Source organism: Cynocephalus volans, chromosome 7, assembly GCF_027409185.1.
Source record: "Cynocephalus volans isolate mCynVol1 chromosome 7, mCynVol1.pri, whole genome shotgun sequence".
NCBI lineage: Eukaryota > Metazoa > Chordata > Mammalia > Dermoptera > Cynocephalidae > Cynocephalus > Cynocephalus volans.
The window spans coordinates 105,952,662-105,975,698 of NC_084466.1; positions in this window are offsets into that span (position 1 = coordinate 105,952,662).

Here is a 23,037-nt window from a genome sequence, read left to right on the forward strand (position 1 = left end):
TTTCAAATTGCTTTGGCCATCCTAGCTCCTTTCCATTTCCATATAAATTTTAGAATCAGCTCTTCTGTATTTGCAAAAAAAATTTTTATATTGCCTAGAATTACATTAAATCTATAGATCAATTTAAAAAGAATTAAAATCTTAACTCTATGGAGTCTTCCAATCCATTGAGAATGATCTACCAGATTCGAGAGAACCCAATATGTCTCCATATTTAAACCTTCTTTGATTTCTTTCATCATTTTCTTTTATCATGTGTAAGCTTACATGTGATTTTTAGAGTTATATCTAAGTATTTAAATTTTTGGAGCTATGTAATTGCAATTGTTTTGTTTATTCTTGCTTTGATCTGTCCTTTATTGGAATATATAAAATGAACAATTTTTGTGTGTTGACTTTGTATCCTGCAGTCTTGCTAAACTCATTAGTTCTAGAAACTTTTATGTAGATTCCATGGGATTTTCCATATAGACCATCATAAATAAACAACTTTCTATGCAAAGTCATCTGTCAATAGGGACAGTTTTATTTCTTCCTTTCTAATTCATATTCATTCTTCCTCTTGCCTTTTTTGCATTGGCTAGAACCTCCAGTGTAATGATGAACACCATTGGTGAACATAGCAGTATCTTTTGTTCTCAATCTCAGAGGGAAAGGATTCAATCTTTCACAACAAAATATAGTGTTAATTTTAGGATTTTTGTAGATGTACTTTACAAAGTTAAGGAATTTCCCTTTTATTTCAAGTTTGCTGAGAGATTTTTTATCATGAATAGGTGTTGAGTTTTGAGAAATGTTTTTTCTACATCAACTTCTATACTTATATGGGGTTTTCTTTCTTCTTTGGCCTTTTAATATGATAGATTGCAATGGTTGATTTTAGAATGTTGAATCAACTCTGCATTCCTGGGATAAACCCTACTTGGATCATGGTGTTCTGTTCTCTTTGTCTTTTTATGGATTTGTTTATTAGTATTTGGTTGAGTAGCCTTACATCTCTCACATCATAAAATCATGGATGTAAGTATTCCTACCTTTATATTTATGGAGAATATTTTCTTGATTTTCTCTTTTTGGGGGCTTTTGTTTTGCTTTGCTTTCTTTTTCTTTTCTTTTCTTTTTTTTTTTTTTTTTTTTGGTACTGTATTTATCTAGTTTTGGAATCAGACTTATGCTGGCCTTATAAAATGAATTGAGAAGTGTTTCCTTCTGTTTTCTAGAAGACATAAAATAGAGTTGATGTGTGTGTCTCTGTGTGTGTGTTTTAAATGTTTGGAAAATGAGTCAGTAAAACCACTTGGGCATAGAGGTGTCTATTTGTTTTTTTAAACTACGTATTTCTTTAATAGTTTATTTGTTGGGGGGGTTAGTTGTTCATGGCTTTCAAGGACTTGGTCCTTTTCATGTACACAAAGTTGTTCATAGTATTTCCTTACATTTTTAATATTTTCAGGGTCTAAAACATTAAATAGTGACCTCTCCTCTTTCATTTCTGATATTGGTAATTTGTGTCTTTTTTTCTGTTAGTCTAGCTAGAGATTCATCCCCTTTATTGATTTTTTCAATAAATCAACTTTTGGTTTTATTGATTATCTCTATTGTTCTGGTTTTAATTTCTTTGCTTTCTGCTCTTATCTTTATTGTTTATTTTCTTCTGCTTGCTTTGGGTTTATTTTGTTTTCCTTTTTCTTGTTTCTTAAGGTGGAACTTAGATTATTGATTTGTGACCTTCTTTGTTTCTAATAGAAACATTTACTGTTGTAAATTTTCCTCTAATCACTGTTTTATCTTTATCCAAAAATTTTTGACATGGTGAGTTTTCATTTTAATTTAGTCAAAATACTATCTAATTTCTCTTGAGACATGCTGTTTGACCCACTAACTATTTAGAAGTATGTTATTAAATTTCCAGTTGTTTGGAGAGATTTCAGTTATCTTTCTGTTTTATACTTCTCATAACTCCATTATGATGAAATAATTTAATTTGTATGAGTTTTAATATACTTCAGCTTTTTAAGGTTTGTTTTATGATTCAAGGTATGGCTTAGCTTGATGAATGTTTTACGTGCACTTGAAAAAAATGTATATGCTGCTATCGTTGCGTGGAGTGTTCTCTAAATATCAATTAGTTTCAGTTGGCAGATGGGGATTTGTTTAGTGATTTTAAATCCTTTTAATTTTCTGTCTGCTTGTTCTATCTATAATTGAGGGAGAAGAGTTGAAATCTCCAATTATAATTATGGGTTTCTTCATTTTTCATTTCAGTTCTATTAGTTTTTACTCTACGTATTTTGAAGTTCTGTTGTTAGGTTCATGCACATTTAGAACTGTTATGTCTTCTTGGTAAATTGACTCTTTAATCATTATGTAATATAATTGTTTATCCCTGATCATTTTCCTTGGTCTGAAGTCTACTTTAACATTAATATAGCTACCCACTTATCTTTCAACTAGTGTTTTCATGGTATATTTTTTCGTTCCTTTTACCCTTACCCTATCTATATCATCATAATTAAACATTGTTTCTTATAAACCATATATAATTGGGTTTTATTTTTTCTTTTCTGACAATCTCTGTTCTTCAATTGATATGTTTAAGCCATTTCCATTTAATATAATTATCAGTATGTTTAGATTAAGTCCACCATTTTATTATTGTTTTCTGTTTGTTCTCTCTGTTTTTGTTTTTGTTTTGTTTTCTTAGTTCTTTTTTCTCTCCTGCCTTCTTTGGAATATTTAAATATTTTTTAGAATTCCATTTTAATTTATCTATTAAGATTTTGACTATATTGCCTTATAAATTTTTTTTGTTTTTGCTTCAGAAATTAAAAAATACATGTCTAAATTTTCAGTCTAATTAGAATTAATATTTTACCACTTCAAGTGGAATGTAGAAAGCTTGCCATAAAATCTTACTCTTTCAATGACGTAGTTGCCATAAGTATTACATACATTGAATACCCCTCAAAAACAGGCAGTGCTATAATTTTTGCTTTCAACCATTACACATATTTTAAAGAACTTCAGAAAAGAAGAAGAGCCTATTATATTTATTATATTTTTACCATTTCTGTTGCTCTTCCTTCATTTCTGAGGTCCAACTTTACTTCTGATATCATTTGCCTTCTGTTGACTAATTTCCTTTAGCATTTCATTTAGAACAGGTATGCTTATGACAAAAATTCTTTTAGTTCTTCTACATTGAGAAATGTCATTTCACTTTCATTGTGACAGTAAAATATTCACTGAATACAGAATATTTTTTCTAGATATAAATTTTGAGTTGACTTTTCCTTTTTTCAGCACTTTAAAATGTCCGTATCACTTCCTTCTGGCCTCCATGGTTTCTGACGGGAAATCTACAATCATTTGAATGTTTGTTCCTCTATATATGAAGTACATTGATTTCCTCTAGCTGTTTTCAGTATTATTCTTTATCTTTAGTTTTCAGCAATTTGATTATGCTGTGTTTCGACACAAATTTTTTTGGAATTTATTTTGTTTGGAACTCACTGAGCTTCTTGAATTTAAAAAATTATGCCTTTTGCCAGACTTTGAACATTTTCAGCCATCATAACTTCAAATAATTTTCCTGTGCTGGCCGGTTAGCTCACTTGGGAGAGCGTGGTGCCGGTAACACCATCCCCGTACTGGCCAGCTACTGGAAAAAAAGGTTTTTTTGCCCTATGTGCTTTCTTTTGTCTTTCTGGGACCCTGATGACATAACACTGATGTTAAAGCTTTTGGCATTTCCTACGGTTCCCTGAGGTTCTGTTCATTTTTAATATCTTTTTTTTTCTTTCTGTTGTTTAATATTTATTTATTAATAAATACTGCATAATTTCCATTGATCTATTTTTAAGTTTACTGACTCCTTCTTTGGTCTTCTCTGTTCCACTATTGAATCCATCCAGTGAATTTTTTAGTTTGGATATTATATTTTTCAGTTTTACATATTCCATTTGGTTTTCCTTTACTTATTAAATTTCTTTGCTGAGTCTACTTGTCCATTTATTTCAAGAGCATGTACCCTTCTTTTTTGCAGATAGTTCCAGAACCTATATCCTCTCAGAGTTGGCATTTATTGAGTCTTTTCGTTGGGGATTAAGATTTCCTTATCTTTATTTGTTTGTTTTGGTTTTGGTTTTGGTATGGTTTTTGTCTGCTAAGTAATTTTGAATTAAATCCTGGACATTTTGAAGATTATGTTATTAGATTCTAAGTCTTGTTAAAATCCTAAGGGAAATTATTACTTTTTGTTTGTTTATTTTAGCAGCCAGTTGTCTAGGTTAGGTTTAGGCCACAAGTTTTGATTTCTATAAGCTATGTTTCCAATATCAGTTCAATTTCAATGTGTGTTCAGTGTTACCCAGATCAGTTCTACATGTGTCCCACTCAGTAGCCAGTCTGGGACCTGGGAGGTGATCTATCCTGTAGCCCAGTCCTTGAATCCTATAGTATGCTCAGATCTATATGTGTGTACATCAAAGGTAATCCCAAGGATTGAGACAAATGGAATTGCTATTTTGATTTCCCACTCCTCTGTAACTTCACTGATATGTTTCAGCCTTTTGGGGCCCCCCTTCACAGGTCTCCAGCCAGAAAGTTAAAGCTTTATTTTTCCTACTCTGCAAACCACTTCTTGTAACTATATTTGTGTCCAGTGTCAAGAGATGGAAGAACAGAGAGGGAAAAAAGGCAATGCTTTGTTCACCATGCTTTTAGATCTACAACTCATCTGGTCAGGAGGAAATATTCCCCTGTCTCAGAGTTTTAGGCTTCTGCTCAGCTACCACTGCCATCACTGTACCATTGCCCCTGCTGTAATGCTTGGGGGCTGGGATGGAAGAAAGGGAGGAAAGAACAGATTATTTCCTACTCTCACTCACCCAGAAGGTCTCCCTTTCCCTGCCCCTTGAAGCACAAATCTAGAGTTTCTCTTGGATCTCTTTCTGATCATAGCCAGTGGGCACTTACAGATTTGGGCTGCCTTTGAGTTTAGACTAGGTGATATTGAAGCAGAAAATTGGTAAACTCACCACTGGTTTGACTGAACTTTGCATTCAGGTCTTATTTCCCAGTCTATGGGTTGCTATTTTTTTTTTTTTTCAGAGACTTTGTATGACTGTTTCAGGACGTACAGTTGCATTCAGTAGAAGAGATAGGGTGGGATGTGCTTTTTCCACCTGGCTTGGAACCAGAACCCTAAGTATACTTTTTAAGTCACTTTCAGATGTGCTGTTATTTTCATTTCATCTAGAATGAATTCATGGCCCATTTGTTGATTTTATCAGCTGTCCTTAGTTTTCTTGCAAACGATGAATAAAATTACTCTTGGGTCACTTCTTCCGCTTATGGCATAACTTTGAGTAAATTATTTAAACTCTCTGTATCAGTGCTCTTATCTGCAAGATAGGGACACAGGTCAGAGGTAGCAATTAGTAATTATTTAGAAGGCTACTGCAGTAGTCCTGGAAGGTAGTAATGGTGGCTCTTACCAGGGTTGTAGGGGTGGTAATACAGAGAGTCTCTTTGGCTTTCCTCCATCCCATATTAGTATAGCCTATCCTTCCTTACGTTAAAGATGAACATGTGTGAAACAAAAAGAACTGCTGTTTCAGTTCTTCTTTCCTGCTGCCTCAAAACCAACCTTGATCTTTGTTAAACTTTAGTATGAGGAACTGGTTTTGTTTATTCCAGAGAAGAGAAAGCTTAGGAGTAGGGTAGTGTGGGGCTAGCAACAGGATAATTGTCTTCAAATAGCTAAAGGACTGTTTAATGGAAGAAACACTAAATGTATTATAAGTAAGCAAGCAGCCAAAAACAGAACTAAAGGAAAGACATTACAAGGAATCAGTTTAACTTAATAGCAGGATGAACTTTATAATGATTAAAGCTGTCTAAAGATAGAATGGGCAGATTCAGGCATTGGGGGAGTTTTCGCTGCTGGAGATGTCCAATCAGATGAATTTTTCATGTTCCTTCCAGGCTTAAGAATCATCAGCTATCCATTTTGTGGGTATTTGCCTGAGCTCCCATGACTAGCAAAATAACAGCCCACCAACAATGTCCATGTCCTAATTCCTAGAACCTGTGAATATGTTACCTTACATGGCAAAGGGACTTTGCACGTGTAATCAAGTTTAAGGTCTTGAGATGGGAAGATCATCCTGGGTTATCCAGGTGAGATCAGTGTAAACAGAAGTGTCCTTATAAGAGGGAATCAGGAGAGTCAGAGTCAGAGAAGGAAGTGTGACTTTAGAAGCAGAGTCAGAGAGATATTTGAAGATGCTACATTGCTGGCTTTGAAGATGGTGGAGAGGCCACTATCCAAGTAACGTAGGTGGCCTCTAGAATCTGGATATAGAGAGGAAGCAGATACTCTCCTAGAACATACAGAAGAAACACAACCTTGCCAACATCTTAACGTTAGCACAGTAAGACCCATGTTGGACTTCTGACTTCCAGAACTGAAAGATACTACATTTGTATTATCTTATATGGGACTTGGGGATGTCTAAGGCAGAAGGAAGGCAGTTGAGATTTGGACCAAGATAGGATAGTAAATAAGAAGATCCAAATAATGAAAAAGATGCAAAAGGAGTAAATGGTAGGGATTCAAAGACAAATTTCATTCACTTCACAGTTTTACCCTTGGCATAAACCCTTGGTCAATGTGGACATTTTAACCAGAGGCATCAAAGCAATAAAATTGTTGCAAAATATTCTAGCAACGATGAGAAGAGGTGAAACTTTACAATGGGAGCGTCTATGTTTGTAGATTCTCACTTGTCCCAAACCAGTTAAAAAGAACTCAGCTCACAACTTAAACCACCTGTAATGTACTGTTCTGATTGGTCTGGCCACTCTTCTTTTGATAACCAAGAATCCTTCCATTTTCCCAGTAGAACTCAATATGCACTTAAACACAGTCATCGACTCCAGTCATACTCTTTCAGTAATGTACCTGGCTATCCCAAATATTCTTTAATCTTCTTATTAGGCATTATTAATTATGTAGTATTGGCAGTATGACCACATAACAAGGTCACAAATTGGATTTACTTTTGATTATGAATTCTGTGAAATCATATCCATTGGAAGCACCCCAAATTCTGACTAAGGAGCTTGCATCAGAAGTTAATAGTCATAAAATTATCTTGTACCAATAGATTCAATATTCTTGCTCAGACCTTCTCTTCCTTTGGAAGCATGTGAAGGGAAAACTACCTAACTGCCTTTTTGTCCAGCTTGGCTCCTCCCTCATGATACAGACTGTAGTAATAATTTGTGATTAGCTAAATCAACAGCTATGGTGAAAATTATCAGAAAATAACCATTATGCTTATAACAATCCAGAAATCTAAAAATATCATAAATTATCTCTACAAGAACATTAGCAATCAAATAAATAGGACAAAATGATTGAAATAGGGTTAATGGGATTTACTGTGGTGTGGAAAAGTGAACTGGGGCCAGAGAGTGAAATATTATTAACATTGACCAAAAAAGTTAACCATTACTAAGATGAGCTGGGCAGTTTACAACATAAAATACTCTCACTAGCTAAACTAGATATTATAAAGATCAATTATTCACTAGGACAAAGAATAAAAATTCAGCACTGGAGAAAGAGTAAGGAATAATAAGTTCTGTAATTTGAACAAATAGTGTTCCAATGCTAGCAAAAGCATTTTTGTGCAAAATAGATCCCATGGCAACTAAAATCCTCAGTCTAAGACTGAGGCTGTTTCTCAGCAACTTGCACATTCTGCTCCAATTGTAAAGGGCTGGGTGAGTAATCAAAGAAGATTTATTCAACCTCCAGTATGTGCTTGGCCCTGTGCTCAATGCTATAGGCAATTCAGGAAACTTATAACTCAAGGAGATTAGGATCTAGTTAGCTAGATCAGTGATGAACCTTAGCATGTCATCTGCACTCGGTGAGTACAGGGATAAAACAAAATCATTGCCCAGGGACAGATGAAGGGTCATCAAACAGGTCAATCTAAGCCAAGGTGAATTCAAGAAGCAAGGTGAGGGTAAACTGAGTCAGAGTAGTATTCATTATTTTATTTACCAAACACTGATGAAGTACCTACCATCTCCCATCACTATGCTAGTCATCAGGGAAACAGAGATAAGTAGAACAGTCTCTGCTGTCCAGGGATGGGAATAGATAATGATGGCCATGTGCTAACTACCATAACAGAGTGAACTCAGACAGCAGAGCTCATAACTGAGCTAGGTCAGGAAAGCCTTCCTGAAGGATGAGCAGGAGTTTTCCTGGTCCTCAAACAGTGATGAAGAGCATTGTGGGCAAAGGGAATAACACGTGCAAGAGTGCACAGGGCAGGAGGGAAACGTCAAGTGCCACATTTCATTGCTTCTGGGACACACGGCTTCTCACATTTTATTATCTCTGAAGCTGGAATATTTCTTACATTGATGACAAGTCACAGTTTACTTGACCACACATCCCCCTGTCCCCCATCTCTGTGGCACGTAAAAACTGGTGTGTCTCATAGCCAATGGTGCATTAGGTTTGATGAAGTGTGGTTGTTTGTTTTTGGTTTGAGCACACAGAATCATGGTAAATTGCTGGCTAGGATGACAGCAGATCAGAAAAGCATCAGAACTCATATCTAAAAGTGTTTTCCTCTTTTCCTTTAAGAAATGAGGTTCCTTTCAAAGGTTTTAAGCAGATTTGTGCACCAGATCACTCCAGAGGCAGAAAGATCCATTAGAAGGCTAATGACACAAATTGTCCTAGCAAGAATTAAGGGGCCTGACCTAAAGGTATGCCATTGGAAATAGAGAAGACAGGTTCAAGACTTATATGTAAGGTTAAATCAATAGGGATTCATGACAATGAATGGAGAGCAGGGAAGTAAGGTATTTGACATGATTCCCAGGTTTCTGACCTGAAAAGCTTGATGAAGGGAGGTATCAGCTATCAAGATGAGCAGTGTGAAATAAAGAATGTGGCCCAGGGGAGGAAGGGCAGTGTGTTGGGGCTGTAATGCCTATAGGAAATATAGATGCAGATACAAAGTTGATTTCAGAAAAGTGGGCTTGAAGATGCAAGAAAAATCAGTACAGAACTTAGAGCTTTGAGGACCACTGATAGGACATATTAGTATCAACTGCAGTTGTGAGCACGGTTGATCTTGTCCAGGAAGGGAATATTGGATGTTGGGATGAAAAAAAGAAGAGAGCTAATGATGAAATCCAGAAAAATCCAACCTGAAAGAAGCAGAGAGAGGTAAAGCTAACTTCCCCACCCCGCTCCCTGTGCTGTATTTTTCATAACCAAAGAAAACCTGCAGACAATATCATCCCTGAGAAATTGCTCTGGACATCTCCCTGTTTACTTTCTATCAGCTTGGTTTTGCTTTCAGCCTCCTGATTTATGAGTTACTAGTTTAGTATCACAGTTTCAGTAGTAGGAAAGGGGTCAAAACCAGAGGACAACAAAAAGGGAATGTCAAAGTGTCAGATAGGCAGCAAAGCTCTGAGGTCAAGAGCAGTTAAAATGAAAATGCCAACACACATAATAAAGGTGAGAAGATTCATAAAGTTTGGGTGCCTAATGATAAATTCTTTTAATCCAGTTCCTGAACAGGATGCCAACTTGTCTTTATTCCAGCAGTCAGCACAAAACACCTATCACATAGTTGAATGAATTCAGCATCATCGATGTCCTCTCACCTTGATTATGCTCATTCTTTTCAGTCTCCCATGGAGTATAATCTAAAGGAGAGAATAAGGACTTTAGAGCCAGCAAGACCTGGGTTCAAATTCTGACTTTGCTACGTATTAGCTGTGTGGCATTGTGCAAATTAATCACTGTTTCTCATTGTTCCCATTTGTAATATGAGGAAACCCACCTCTCAAGTTTGTTGTACAAAGCAAGTGTTCAATATTTAGGGGTTATAATTATCATTAATATTTTAACTCAAATAAAATCACCCTTAGAGCCAATGTTCAAGTCCAAATCTACCCTCTTACCATCATTTCTGCACATATCAGATCCTATCTTGCCCTAATTCAGTCTTTTAGAAACTAATGATTTTTCAGACTGTATTATGAGCCATGGAGGATAAAAGATGCATGAGCCCTCATCCCTGCCCTCACAGAACTTACAATCTACTAAGAGATAAAAATATATAGCATTAAAAATAACTAAAAACAAAACTATGCTTATCTATATATTCACAAGTACATGAATGCATAGAAAGTGCATAGAAAGACACACACGCCAAAATGGTAATAATTATTTCAGAGTAAAATATGGTTTGGGGAGAGTTTATTGTACTGTCTGAATATTAATGGAAAAGGATTAAAATTAAATAAAATGAGAGGTCTAGAAAAAAAAAGATAACTATTGATAAATGGAGCAGAATGTGCAGAATAAAGAAAATAGAGGTCCCTTTAGCCATTAGTTTTCAGAAAACGTTTCACAGATGAATGGGGGACTTCACATGGGGCTTGAATTATGGGTGATCTTTAAATGGGCAGATAGATAGAGGAAAGGCATTACTGGTTAGGATAATAGCAGGATCAAAGGCAGAGAGGTGGGGCTTCACAGATGAGTTTAGGAGACAATGAAGACAGCAGTGTACCTAAAAGAGACAACCGGCATGAAGGCATTGTGGAAGAAAAGATTGGGCTACTAAAATGATGCCAGGTAATGGGTGGGGGTGCTGATGTCAGGTTAAATTATTTGAACTTTTACTGTCCAAACTACTCATATTCCACAACCTTCATGAAGCCTTCAGTCTTCCATACTGCAAAATTAATACCTAATTTTAATCATATCTTAGACAATTTCAGTTAAACCATCAGGGCTAGTCATCAGCAAGAAAAGCCAAGCCTCAGCATGTCGCCACTGTGATTCCATAGGCATGGGGGAGCCACTGAAGGTTCTTGAACAGTGGGAAAACATGTGTTAGGAGTATCTGCCTACAGAAGTGTCTTAGTCCCTTTTGTGTTGCTATAACAGAATTACCTGAGACTGTGTAATTTATAAAGAACAGAGTTTCATTTGGCTTACGATTCTGGAACAGCTGCATGTGGCACCAGCCTCAGGCTGCTTCTACTCACAGCAGAAAGCGGCAGGCAGCTGGCCAGCAGGTACAAACAGATCACATAGCGAGAGGAAGCAAGAGAGGTGGGGCAGGGGGAGGTGCCAGGGTCTTTTAACCAGCTCTAGCAGGAACTAACAGAGGGAGATCTCACTTAGGCGCCCCCTCTCCCAGGGAGAGCATTAATCCATTCATGAGGGATCCACCCCCATGACTCAAACAGCTCCCAACACTGCCACACTGGGGATCAGATTTCCACGTGAGTTTTGGTGGAGACAACACATCTAAACTCTATCTAGAAGTAAAAAAAATGCTCCAGTGGAGCATTGTTTGAGATAAACACAACTTTTGTTTCAAGTTTATGTTTTCCTCACATGTGCCAGGCTGTGAAGGAGAGTCTGCTTGGTGTATCTTTCGTCTGACTCATCACCCACTAATTAGTTCTGCGTGAGCATAGCAGCCACAAGAGCTGCGGAAAGGCACACGCTAGAGTGACCTCCAGACTCAGTGTGACCTGGAACAACTCACTCTGAGCTGTTTGATTTACATTCAAGAGATGAAACAAGATTTTGTTTCCTAAGATGACAGTAAGTCACCAAGTATTCTAGACTCAATGTAAATAATCTATAAAAATTTATTTCCATCTTTTTTGTGTGTAAATTGCTTTGTGTGTAAAATGCCTGTGTAAAATATTCTTTGTCTTACTTCTATAAATAAAACTAGATTCTTATTCTCTCAAAGAATTTATATTGCTCTTATTTGACATCTCTGAGTCTTCAGTATCAAAAGTTAAGTTTCTTAGCAGTTAGAGACGTTTTTACACCTAAACTTGCCAAGTGCATTTTTCCTGGCCTGAAAGTGAGTATCCGATGATACCTGACAGGAGCTCAGGGGGCTCACCACTGAATGGACAAGAGACATTTAGTGCTACCACAAGGGTAACAGACACTGTGGTTTGGCTTCTTACATTGGACAAGGGTTAATAGGAAAATAAGCAAACAAAAAACACAGAATAGCTCCAAGAAGAAAACTGTAATGAGATGTGCTGTGTTATAGACCGGTTCAAATAAGTACTGGATACTTCCCTCAAACTTCAGGGACATACTTCACATTAATTTGTGTAGTATTTACTATGTGCCAGATGCTGTTATAAGCATTTTATATATATCCATAAAATTGTACAGGGTAGATACTATGATATTCCACATTTTAAAATAGGGAAACTGAGGCACAGAGTATCGAGTAACATGCCGTTGGTCACAAAGACTAGTTAGGGACAAAGTTGTCAATGACTCCAGGTTCCATGCCCTTGGTCCTGATGCTATGGTATTGTTTGAGTTTTACACAATGAGGATGTGCATGCATTGTGGAATACCCTTACATTCACCCATATCTGTCTCTTTCCAAGGCTAGACTCTCGTCATTTGTTATTAACCCTGTTCTTCCAGCTCCTACAATAACTCCTTCCACAACTGCCTTGGTCTCTCTTGCCCGAGGCTCCTTCCCCTGCGCATATGCTCAGACCACATCCTTTCTTAAAAAGAAAACTCTCAACCTCTCTCTCTTCCCTTCCTTCACCACCAGACTTCTTGGAAGATTAATCTGAATTATTCTTCGTGGACACCTGAATGTCTTGCAGTCTGGTTTCTATTTCAAGGCTCTCCTGCAATCACTTTCTCAGAAGCCACCTAAGGCCTCATCCTCACCACCATCTGCTGACTTTTCTGTGGCTCTGTCGCCAAACATCTCTGCTGCATTTGTCTCTGTGGACCACGCCTCCTTTGAAATTCTCTGCTCCCTTGAGGGCTATGACACATGGTGACCTCTTGCTCTTGTTCCTTCCTCTCTTTCCACCCCTTTCCCACCTCCTGTGCTAACCTGGCACTCCTGGTCCCCTTACCTTCCATGGGGTGTTCTCCCTGAGCTGTCCTTGGCTCTCTCCTTGTCGATGCATCTGCTTCCCCTGATGATCTCACCCATACCCACAACTTAAGTTATTATCTCCCTTTGCATCTCTATTTCTAGTCCCAGCCCCCTCTGACATAGATCTGCATTTCTAACCTCCTGCTGAACACCTCAGAATGGAGGCTCAACGTGTTGCAAAGAAAACCCAGGCGTATCCCCTAGAACTCTCTTCACATGGTAGGGCCTCTCTAACTGTCCACTGAGGACCTGCAATGAACGTCTCTGGGATCAATGTAATTTTAATTTTGTCTGCAAGAACTATCAGTGAAAATGGTGACTCATGGCTCCTAGCTCAATGAATGTAAAAAAAAAAAAAAAAAAAAAAAACTAACAGGCAATGTGAAGTGTAAACATGAATCAGACGGAGAAGGAAAGAACAGCTCACATCTTATGTCGGCTGTTTAATGACTAACCAGGACACATTTTTATGGATTGCTGATGTATTCATTCCTTTCCCTGTCACTGGTTTCAGAAGAGCCATCGTAATTTATCCTATTCTGTAAATTCCGCAATATCTTAGATTGTCCCTTGAGTTTCTTCTGGGATCTCTGCAGATAAAAATTTAGTGGCTTTGTCCCTTTCAAATAACACGTTCGAGTCTGTTTTCTCTTCTTTGATTAAGATCATGTACAGCGGATCAGAAGCTAATTAAGAGTTTAGTAGCAAATCATACAAAACTGGAAACCATTAAGAATTGTCCCTTTTATCACTACCCAAAGCCATAGAATAGAATGGGAAAGAGATCTTCAGGCAAAAGAACCAGCCGGTTCTCTCAGTTTCTCCCAGATAAAACAAAGAATGACGAAGTTCTCATGGAGGTGTTGTAAGGAAGCTCTGGCTCCCCTGCCCAATGTAGACCGGGGAGGAAATCAGCCCGAGGGTACATGGTGAATCCTCTTTGTAAAGATCTCCACAAGTGCTACGTGTCCTTCCTACACTACATGTGCTTCCTTGGTAACTCATTCTGGCGATTAAACAACTAGATCAGATCCTCAAAACTAAAAGTAAGAAGTTTAAATCGCAGGCAGAGATGCTTCAGTGCATTTCAGTTTTATGTCCACAGGATCTGTTTCAGAACAATGGAGCCCAGCTGGTTCTTTCAGTTTCTACCTGAAACAAAGAATGACGACGTTCTTGTGAGGGTGTTGTAAGAAGGCTCCACCTGCCCTCTCCAAGGAAAGCATCCCGAGGTGAGTCCATCGAATGGCTGAGTGAGTGAGTAAGCACACAAAAGAAAGAGGAGCAGGGCAGGAAAGGTGGAAGAAACGGGCTCTGGCAGAATTCGGATTAGCAAGTGCTATACCGAAGGGCATTGGGATGACAGGGACACTAAAGAGGTTAATAAGCAGCTGGTTGGGAGCTCTGGCCAGCAAATAGTTCCTGTCTAGTGATCAGGCTTTAATTAGCCTTTTCATATTTCTCTTCATGGCACGATCCCCCAGAACCTCCTCTCTAGTGGAGAGAACCAGACACTTGCAGCCCTGCCTCTCATTACTGCTATTCTAATTTGCATGTGTTTTTTAAAATTTTCATTATTTATTATTAGCATATTCATTCTTACAAATCATGATATTTCTTTATGCCCTTTACCTGACCTATCACCTCCCAAACCCCCCTCCTTCCCTCCTCTCCATCTCTAGTATCCTTAGATTGGTTCTCTCTTTCTGAAAGTTCAACGTATTGTTGTGGCCTTTTCTTTCTTTCTTTCCTTCATTCCTCCCTCCTTCCCTCCCTTCCTTCCTAGCAGCCAGTTATGAGTGAGAACATGTGGTATTTCTGTTTCTTTGTCTGGTTTATTTCACTTAACATAATTTTCTCCAGACTCATCCATGTGTTGCAAATGGCAGAATTTCATTCTTTTTTATGGCTGAGTACTATTCCATTGTGCATACATACCACATTTTCCTTATCTAGTCTTCTGTCAATGGACACTTAGTTTGCTTCCATATTTTGGCTATTGTAAATACAGCTGCAATGAATGTGGGAGTACAGGTATCCCTTCAACATGATAATTTCCATTCGTTTGGATATATACCCAGTAGTGGGATTGCTGGATCTTATGGTAGTTCTATCTGTAGTTATTGGAGAAATCTCCATATTGTTTTCCTCAATAGCTGTGTTAATTTACAGTCCCACCAACAGTGTGGAAGAGTTCCCCTATCTCTGCATTCTTGCCAACATTTGTTATTCTCAGTCTTTTTAATAATAGCCAATCTAACTAGGGTGAGATGATATCTCAATGTGGTTTTGATTTCTATTTCTCTGATGACAAGTAATGCTGAGCATTTTTTCATGTACCTGTTCACCATTTGTATGTCTTCCTTTGAAAAAATGTCTATTCATTTTCTTTGCCCATTTTTTAATTGGATCATTTTTTTTTTATCATGTAGTTGTTTGAGTTCTTTGTATATTCTGGATATTAATCCCTTGTTGGGTGTATGGTTTGCAAATATTTTCTCCCATTCCATACACTGTCTTTGCATTCTGTTGATTGTTTCCTTTGTTGTGCAGAAGCTGTTTAGTTTGATATAGTCGCATTTACTTATTTTTTCTTTTGTTGCTTGTGCTTTTGGGGTCTAATTCATAAAGTCTTTGCTTGTCAGATGCATAGTTAGCAAAAATTTTCTCCCACTTTGTAAGATGTCATTTCACCCTGTTCATTTTTCCCTTTGCTGTGCAGAGCTTTTTAGTTTTATATAGTGCCATTTGTTTATTTTTTCTTTTGTTTCCTGTGCTTTCAGGCTCACATTCATAAATTCTGTGCCCAGACCTAGTTCGTGAAGTATATCACCTATATTTTCCCTTAGTAATTTTACAATTTCAGGTCTTATACTTGAGTCTTTAATCCATTTTGAGTTGATTATAGGCAAGAGATGCATGTCTAGTTTCATTCTTCTGCATATGGATGTCTGATTTTCCCAGCACCATTTATTGAAGTCTTTTCACCAATGTATGTTCTTGTTGCCTTTGTCAAAGGTCAGTTGGCTGTAAGTATGTGGGTTGATTTCCAGGTTTTCTATTCTGTTCCATTGATACAAGTACCTGTTTTTATGCCAGTTCCATGATGTTTTGGTTACAAAAGCTTTGTAATATAATTTGAAATCAGGTAGTATTATTCCTCCAGCTTGCTTGCTTGCTTGCTTGCTTGCTTGATTGATTGATTGATTGATTTGTTTATTTATTTATTTATTTATTTATTTATTTATTTATTTATTTATTTATTTATTTATTTATCTCAGGATTGTTTTGGCTATTCAGGGTCTTTGGGTGTTCCATATCAATGTTAGGACTGCTTTTTCTATTTTGATGAAGAATGTCATTGGGATTTTGATGGGGATTGCATTGAATCTGTAGACTGCTTTGGGTAGAATAGACATTTTCACAATGTTAATTATTCCCATCCAAGAGCATGGTATGTCTTTTCACCTTTTTGTGTCCTCTTTAATTTCTTCCAGTAGTATTTTGTAGTTTTCTTAGTAGAGATCTTTCTCATCCTTGGTTAAATTGATACCTAGGTATTTTATTTTGGGGCAACCACTGTAAATGGGCTTGTTTTCTTGATTTCATTTTCTGCTAGTTCTTTATTGAAGTATAAAAATGCTACTGGGTGTTGATTTGGGGTGTTGATTTTGTATCCTGAAACCTTACTGAAATTGTTAATCAGCTCTAAGATTTTTGGTAGAGTCTAAAGTTTTTTCTATATATGAGATCATGTCAACTGCAAATAGGGACAGTTTGACTTCTTCCTCTCCAATACAGAGGCCCTTTATTTCTTTCTCTTGCCTGATTGCTCTGGCTTGTACTTCCAATGCTATGTTAAATAGGAGTGGTGAGAGTGGGCATCATTGTCTAGTTCCTGTTCTAAAAGCTCTTCCCCATCCAGGATGATATTGGTGATTGGCTTGTCATAAATGGCTTCTATAGTATTGAGATAATTTCCTTCTATTCCTAATTTGCTGAGAGTCTTAATCATGAAGTGATGTTGAATTTTGTTCAATGCCTTTTCTGCATCAGTTGAGATAATCATATGGTTTTTTTTCGTGATTTTGTTAATGTGATGTATCACATTTATTGACTTGCATATGTTGAACCATCCTTGCACTCCTGGAATGAATCCCACTTGATCATGGTGTATAATTTTTTTGATGTGTTGCTACAATCTGATTGCTAGTATTTTGGTGAGAATATTTGCATCTATGTTCATCAAAGATGTTGGCCTATAGTTTTCTTTTTGTGTTGTATCTTTATCTGGCTTTGGCATCAGGGTGATGCTGGCCTCATAGAATGAGTTTGGGAGAATGGCTTCTGTTTAAATTTTTTGGAAAAATTTGAAGAGAAGTGGTATGAATTAATTCTTCTTTAAAGGTTTGATAGAATTCAGCTGTAAAGCCATCTGGTCCTGGACTTTTTTTTATTGGAAGATTGTAGATTACTGCTTCAATCTCACTGCTTGTTATTGGTCTGTTCAGTTTCTCTATCTATTCTTGGTTCAGTCTTGGTAGTTTGTATGTGTCTAGAAATCTATCCATTTCCTCCAGTTTTTCATATTTGTTGGTATACAGTTGCTTATAATAATCTCTAATGAATCTTCATATTTCTATGGTATCGGTTGTAATGTCTCCCTTTTCATTTCTGATTTTCGTTATTTTGGTCTTTTCTTCTTTTTGTTAACCTACCTAATGATTGTCTATTTTGTTTATCTTCCCCAAAACTCAACTTTTTATTGATCTTTTGTATTGTTTTGGGGTCTCTATTTCATTAGTTCTGCCCTGATCTTAATTATTTCTTTCTGCCTACTACTTTTGGGACTGAATTGTTGTTTTCTAGTTCTTTGAGGCATAGTGTGCTAGGTCCTTTATTTGAAGCCATTCCATTCTTTTGATGTAAGCATTTATTGTAATAAACTTCACTTTTAGTACTGCTTTTGCAATATCCCACAGGTTTTGGTAAGATGTACCTTTATTTTCATTAGTTTCAAGAAATTTTTTGATTTCCTGTTTAATTTCTTCTTGGACCCATAGGCTGTTCAGGAGTCTGTTGTTCAGTTTCCATGCACTTGAGTAGTTCCCAGAGTTTTGCTTGTTATTGATTTCCAGTTTTAATCCATTGTGGTCTGAAAAGATAATTGAGATGATTTTAATTTTTTTACATTTGCTAAGTCTTGTTTTGTGACCTAGCATGTGGTCTATCCTAGAGAATGTTCCATGTACTGATGAGAAGAATGTGTATTCTCCAGTTGTTGGATGAAATGTTCTGTAGATGTCTGCTAGGTCCAGTTGGTCTAAGGTGTAGCTTAAAGCCTGTGTTTCTCTGTTGATTTGTTGCCTGAAAGATCTGTCTAATGCTGAGAGAGGGGTGTTTAGGTCACGCACTATTATAGTATTAGGGTCTATCTCTTTTTTTTAGGTCTAAGAGTGTTTTCTTTACATATCTAGGTGCTCCAATGTTGGGTGCATACACATTTAAGATTGTTATGTCCTCTAACTGGATAGATCCCTTTATCATGATATAATGGCCTTCTTTGTCTCTTTTTTTTGGTTTTTGCTTTGAAGTCTATTTTATCCGATATAAGAATAGCTACCCTTGCTTGTTTTTGGTTTCTGTTTGCATGGTATATCTTTTGCCCTCCCTTCCCTTTTAATCTGTGTTTGTCTTTATAGGTGAGGTAGGTCTCTTGAAGACAGCATATAGTTGGGTCTAGCTTTTTACTCCAATCAGTCAGTCTGTATCTTTTGAATGGGGAGTTTAATCCATTTACACTTAGGGTTGTTGTTGATAAGTATTGCTTTACTCCGATCATTATATTGCTTTTGTTTAGATGTTTTAAATATCATTTGCCTCTTTCTTCCCCTCTTATTTTTCATCTTCAATGTTAGTTGGATTTTTGAGGTGACATGATTTAGCTTCTTTCTCTTTCTCATTTGCAGTTTGGTTTTAATGGCAGGTTTTGCCCTTTCTTATGAATCTATGATATTAATTATTGTTTCTCAGATTCCAGATGCAGGACTCCTTTGAGTAAATATTGCAGGGCTGGTCATGTGACAGTGAACTCCCATAATTTTTGTTTGTCTGGGAAATACACTATTTCTCCCTCATTTCTGAAGGTTAACTGTGCTGGGTATAGAATTCTTGGCTTGCAATTTTTTTCTTTTAGTAATTTGAATCTATCATCCCATTTTCTTCTGGCCTGTAAGATTTCAGTTGAGAAGTCTGCTGTTAGTCTGATGGGGACTCCTTTATAGGTTACTTGACACTTTTCTCTTGCTGTTTTTAGAATTCTCTCTCTGTCTTTGAGTTTTGCCCATTTGACTATCATATGCATTGGAGAGGATCTTTTTGGATTGAATCTGTTTGGGAATCTTTGGGCTTCCTGGATCTGAAGCTCTGCATCCTTCCCTATACCTGGGAAGTTTTCTATTATTACTTCCATGAATACGTTTTCAATGCCTTTCTTTTTTCCTCCCCTTCTGGAATACCCATGGTTCAGATGTTTGTGTGCTTGAAGTTGTCTGCTATATCTCTTCAATTTTCTTCATTTTTTAATTTCTTTTTTCCTTTTTCTTGTCTGCCTGGATTATTTTGAAAAGACCATCTTTGAGTTCTGAAATTTTTTCTTCTGCTTGCTCTAGTTTGCTGCTCAAGCTTTCTGTTCTGTTTTTTTATTTCATTGAGAGAATCCTTCATTTCTAGGAGTTCTGTTACATTCTTTTTTAAGTTATTAATCTCTTTGTAATTTCCTCCTTCATATCCTGGATATTTTTTCTTGTTTCATTGTGTCTCTAATTGATTATTATCTTTTGTCTTGGAGTTTTCTTAAGATCAGTGCTCTGAATCCCTTTTCAGATGTCTCATGGGTTTCTTGCTCTATGGGGTTTGGTACTGGAGAATTACCATATTCCTTTGGTGATGTCATATCTTCTTGTTTATTTGTAATTCTAGTATTTTAACACTGATGTTTGGTCATCTGGTAGAACACTTGTTTCTTCTATCACTCTGGAGTGGGCTATGAGGGGAAAGAATTCCTCCTCTATTTGTATGGTCTGCTGGTGGCTCTTCTTTTATCAATGCAGTTGAGTGTGCAGTGGGCTGCCTTGGCTCCTATTTGGTCAGTGAGCAGGCCCCTCTGGTGCTTGGTCTGGGTGGGTCTGCAGCTGAAATGGGCCTGGGACACAGTGAGGGCCTGGCACATTCATCTGGGCAGCTGCACAGTCAGCGGGTGGGCACATGTGCCCCTCTGGTGCTCAGGCATGGGTGGGCCTGCAGCTGCATCAGACCCAGGTTGCAGCACTGCACATGGTTTTTCTTGTTACAAGATGGGACCTTTGCCAGGAAAACCGGGAATGGAGTGTGCACAGTGCCTTGACTGATACCTTTATCTGTATTTGGTCAGCGTCAGACTCAGTTCTTGGTTATTCTCACTTTCATGGTTAAAGGAGTGTAAGTTATTCCACAGGTTTGCCTGTTATTCCACTTTTTGTTTTCTTCATATGTATTTAACTCTCTCTTTCTCTTTAACTGTAGCATATTTTTCATTTCCTGTAGATTCTATCTCTGAATGAGATTGCCCACTATGCAAGTGCCTTGCCCCTAGTGAGCAGTCAACAAGGATTTGTTGGATGAATGAATGAATGAATGAATGAATAAAAATCCTAATCATATCATAAATCATGTCAACATTCCCTTCTGCTTTCTCAGCAAAAGTCAAATCAATCTCTCATCTTTGATTTTTCACTTGAATTCTAAATTGCTGTGGACATAATATTTTCCACTTTTCTTTTTTATTTTCTTTCTTCCTTCCTCTAATTCAACATTCAGAAAACTCACACTGGAAGAAGACACGCCCATTCTGAGGCTCTCTCTGTCTTTCAGAGGAACAGAGCTGTGTCCAGCCTTGGCTACCCAGAATGTGTATGACTTTCTCCCCCAGAGGAGAGCAAGGCAGTTTGTGCATCTTGGTTCCCACCCTCCAGAGGCCTGGCTTTGCCTCTTTATTCACAGATGCATGTCCTGTTTTCCTCAACAAGTCGTGGCCTGGATCATACAGGAAGGTCTTGCAAAATATCTACCAAGCCTAGTGCAGTTTCCTGTGACCCATAGGCATGAAATTGAAGGGCAAGTGATGGACACTGACTGGGTGTTATCCTTGGAGATCAGCTGCCCCCATGGCTGACTTCCAACTGAGGTTCCACTTGACCTCAGCAAAGGACCTGACCCCTGACCCCTTGTCTATCATCGGCAAGTGGTGTGACCTGAATAAAGAACTGAACTCTCTGGGTCTGTTTGTTTTTTAATAAAATGGGAATAAATTTAATTTTCCCACTAAGAACGTATGATTTCTGTGAAAAGCAAAATACCACAGAATCAGAGCCAAGTGCAAATAAAGCCAACAGAGGTCCATAGAAGGAAAATGATTTGCCCAAATTTCTGCAGCTGTGTTCAGAGTGGCACCCAAACTAAACTCCAGGCCTCAACTATTCCACCTTGAGGGTTTCAGACTCCCAGCTGCTTCCACCATTCCACACCTGTAGGTGAGAACACTGGGAAAACTATAATGTGCTAGATTTGATGGATTATTATGATTGTATTTATAATACATATAAGGATTGCTGTGGGTTCTTGTCCTATATTAAAGCTGGCTTATATGTGCTTACCTTTATTCTTTAGAAGTAAAAATAACAAAATACTATTAAGAAAGCCAAATTTGTATGCTTCTTGCTCTATTTTTTAATAGTAAACAAAAAGAACAGCAGCAAAAAAATCTTTCCTCTATGGTCATGAAGCATATTTATCTCTCCATAGTTCTACCTATGCAGAGATACTATGATTCCAAGGAGACCTTTATCTATTTTTGTATAGAAATTACTGCCCACCTTCTTCCCCTAGACTCCCAGATCCTTCATGGACGTAGGCTGGAGTCCACTGAAAGATGGGCAAAGAGCAGAGGTAGAATTCTGAGTGGGAGCTGTGCAGGATGATCCAAAGGGAGAAAAATCTGCCATCAGTTCTTCCGGGGTTTGCACAATTATTAAAATGAGGAAAAAATAAAAGGAGAAAGGGACAAAACATCTGGGGATGATAAGGAGGAAATAAGCAAATTCTGTAATTAAAAAAAAAAAGTCCTGTTGTCCAGAAAAGAGCATACCACTTCAAAACAGATGTTTTGGCTTGAAATTTCCCAGAATGGAACAAATAAGAGGGGACAAGAAATTCCAAGAACTGGAACCCAGTGAGAACTTCTTAAAAGACCCCTTGGCCTTCAAAGAGTTAATGTGCATTATGAACAGGTTCAGGTCTTTCATCTCTCACTTCCAAATTCTAACCCTTCAAAGCAGGCTTATTTGTCCATACCACATCTGCAAATGCTCAAGAGGTGTGCTTAGTAGCTAATCCTGAAAAAAATTTAAGAAGGCACATCAATGGAAAACAGCAAGCCAAAGGCAAATCTCCTTTGATAGGAAAATGATTCTGGGTAGAGAGAAGGAGGGAAGAGCTAGGCAGAGCCAATGATGCCCCTGGAATGGTTAAGTTACAAACACAACTGATGGTCCCAGTTGGAGGTCCAATAGGAAGAAAGTGATTGCTTTTTCCTGCTCAATTCTATTACCTACCCTGGGAGGTAACTATGTGTAATTGGAATGAAAGTCACAGACCAAAGTGTTACTGAAGATACATTATGGAACATTCAGAGCTCCAACGTTAACCTACAGCTGAAGGAGACATTGCCTGTTCCTGGCTGCCTATGTACGCATGCAGGCAGTATACATGGAAGGGTTTTAAAAGCTCAGAACAAGACTAAACAAGGCATAAATAATTTTAAGACAATCATAGCTACAGTATATCAGTATTTCTATTCAAGCAGTCTTTAATACTGTGCACCTGTTGGAAACTGTATTGACCTGACCATGCTGTCGTATATATTATAAGGCAGTTCTTTCATGTTCCAGTAAGCATGTGACTACACCAGTGCCAACAAAAAGGGGTAGAA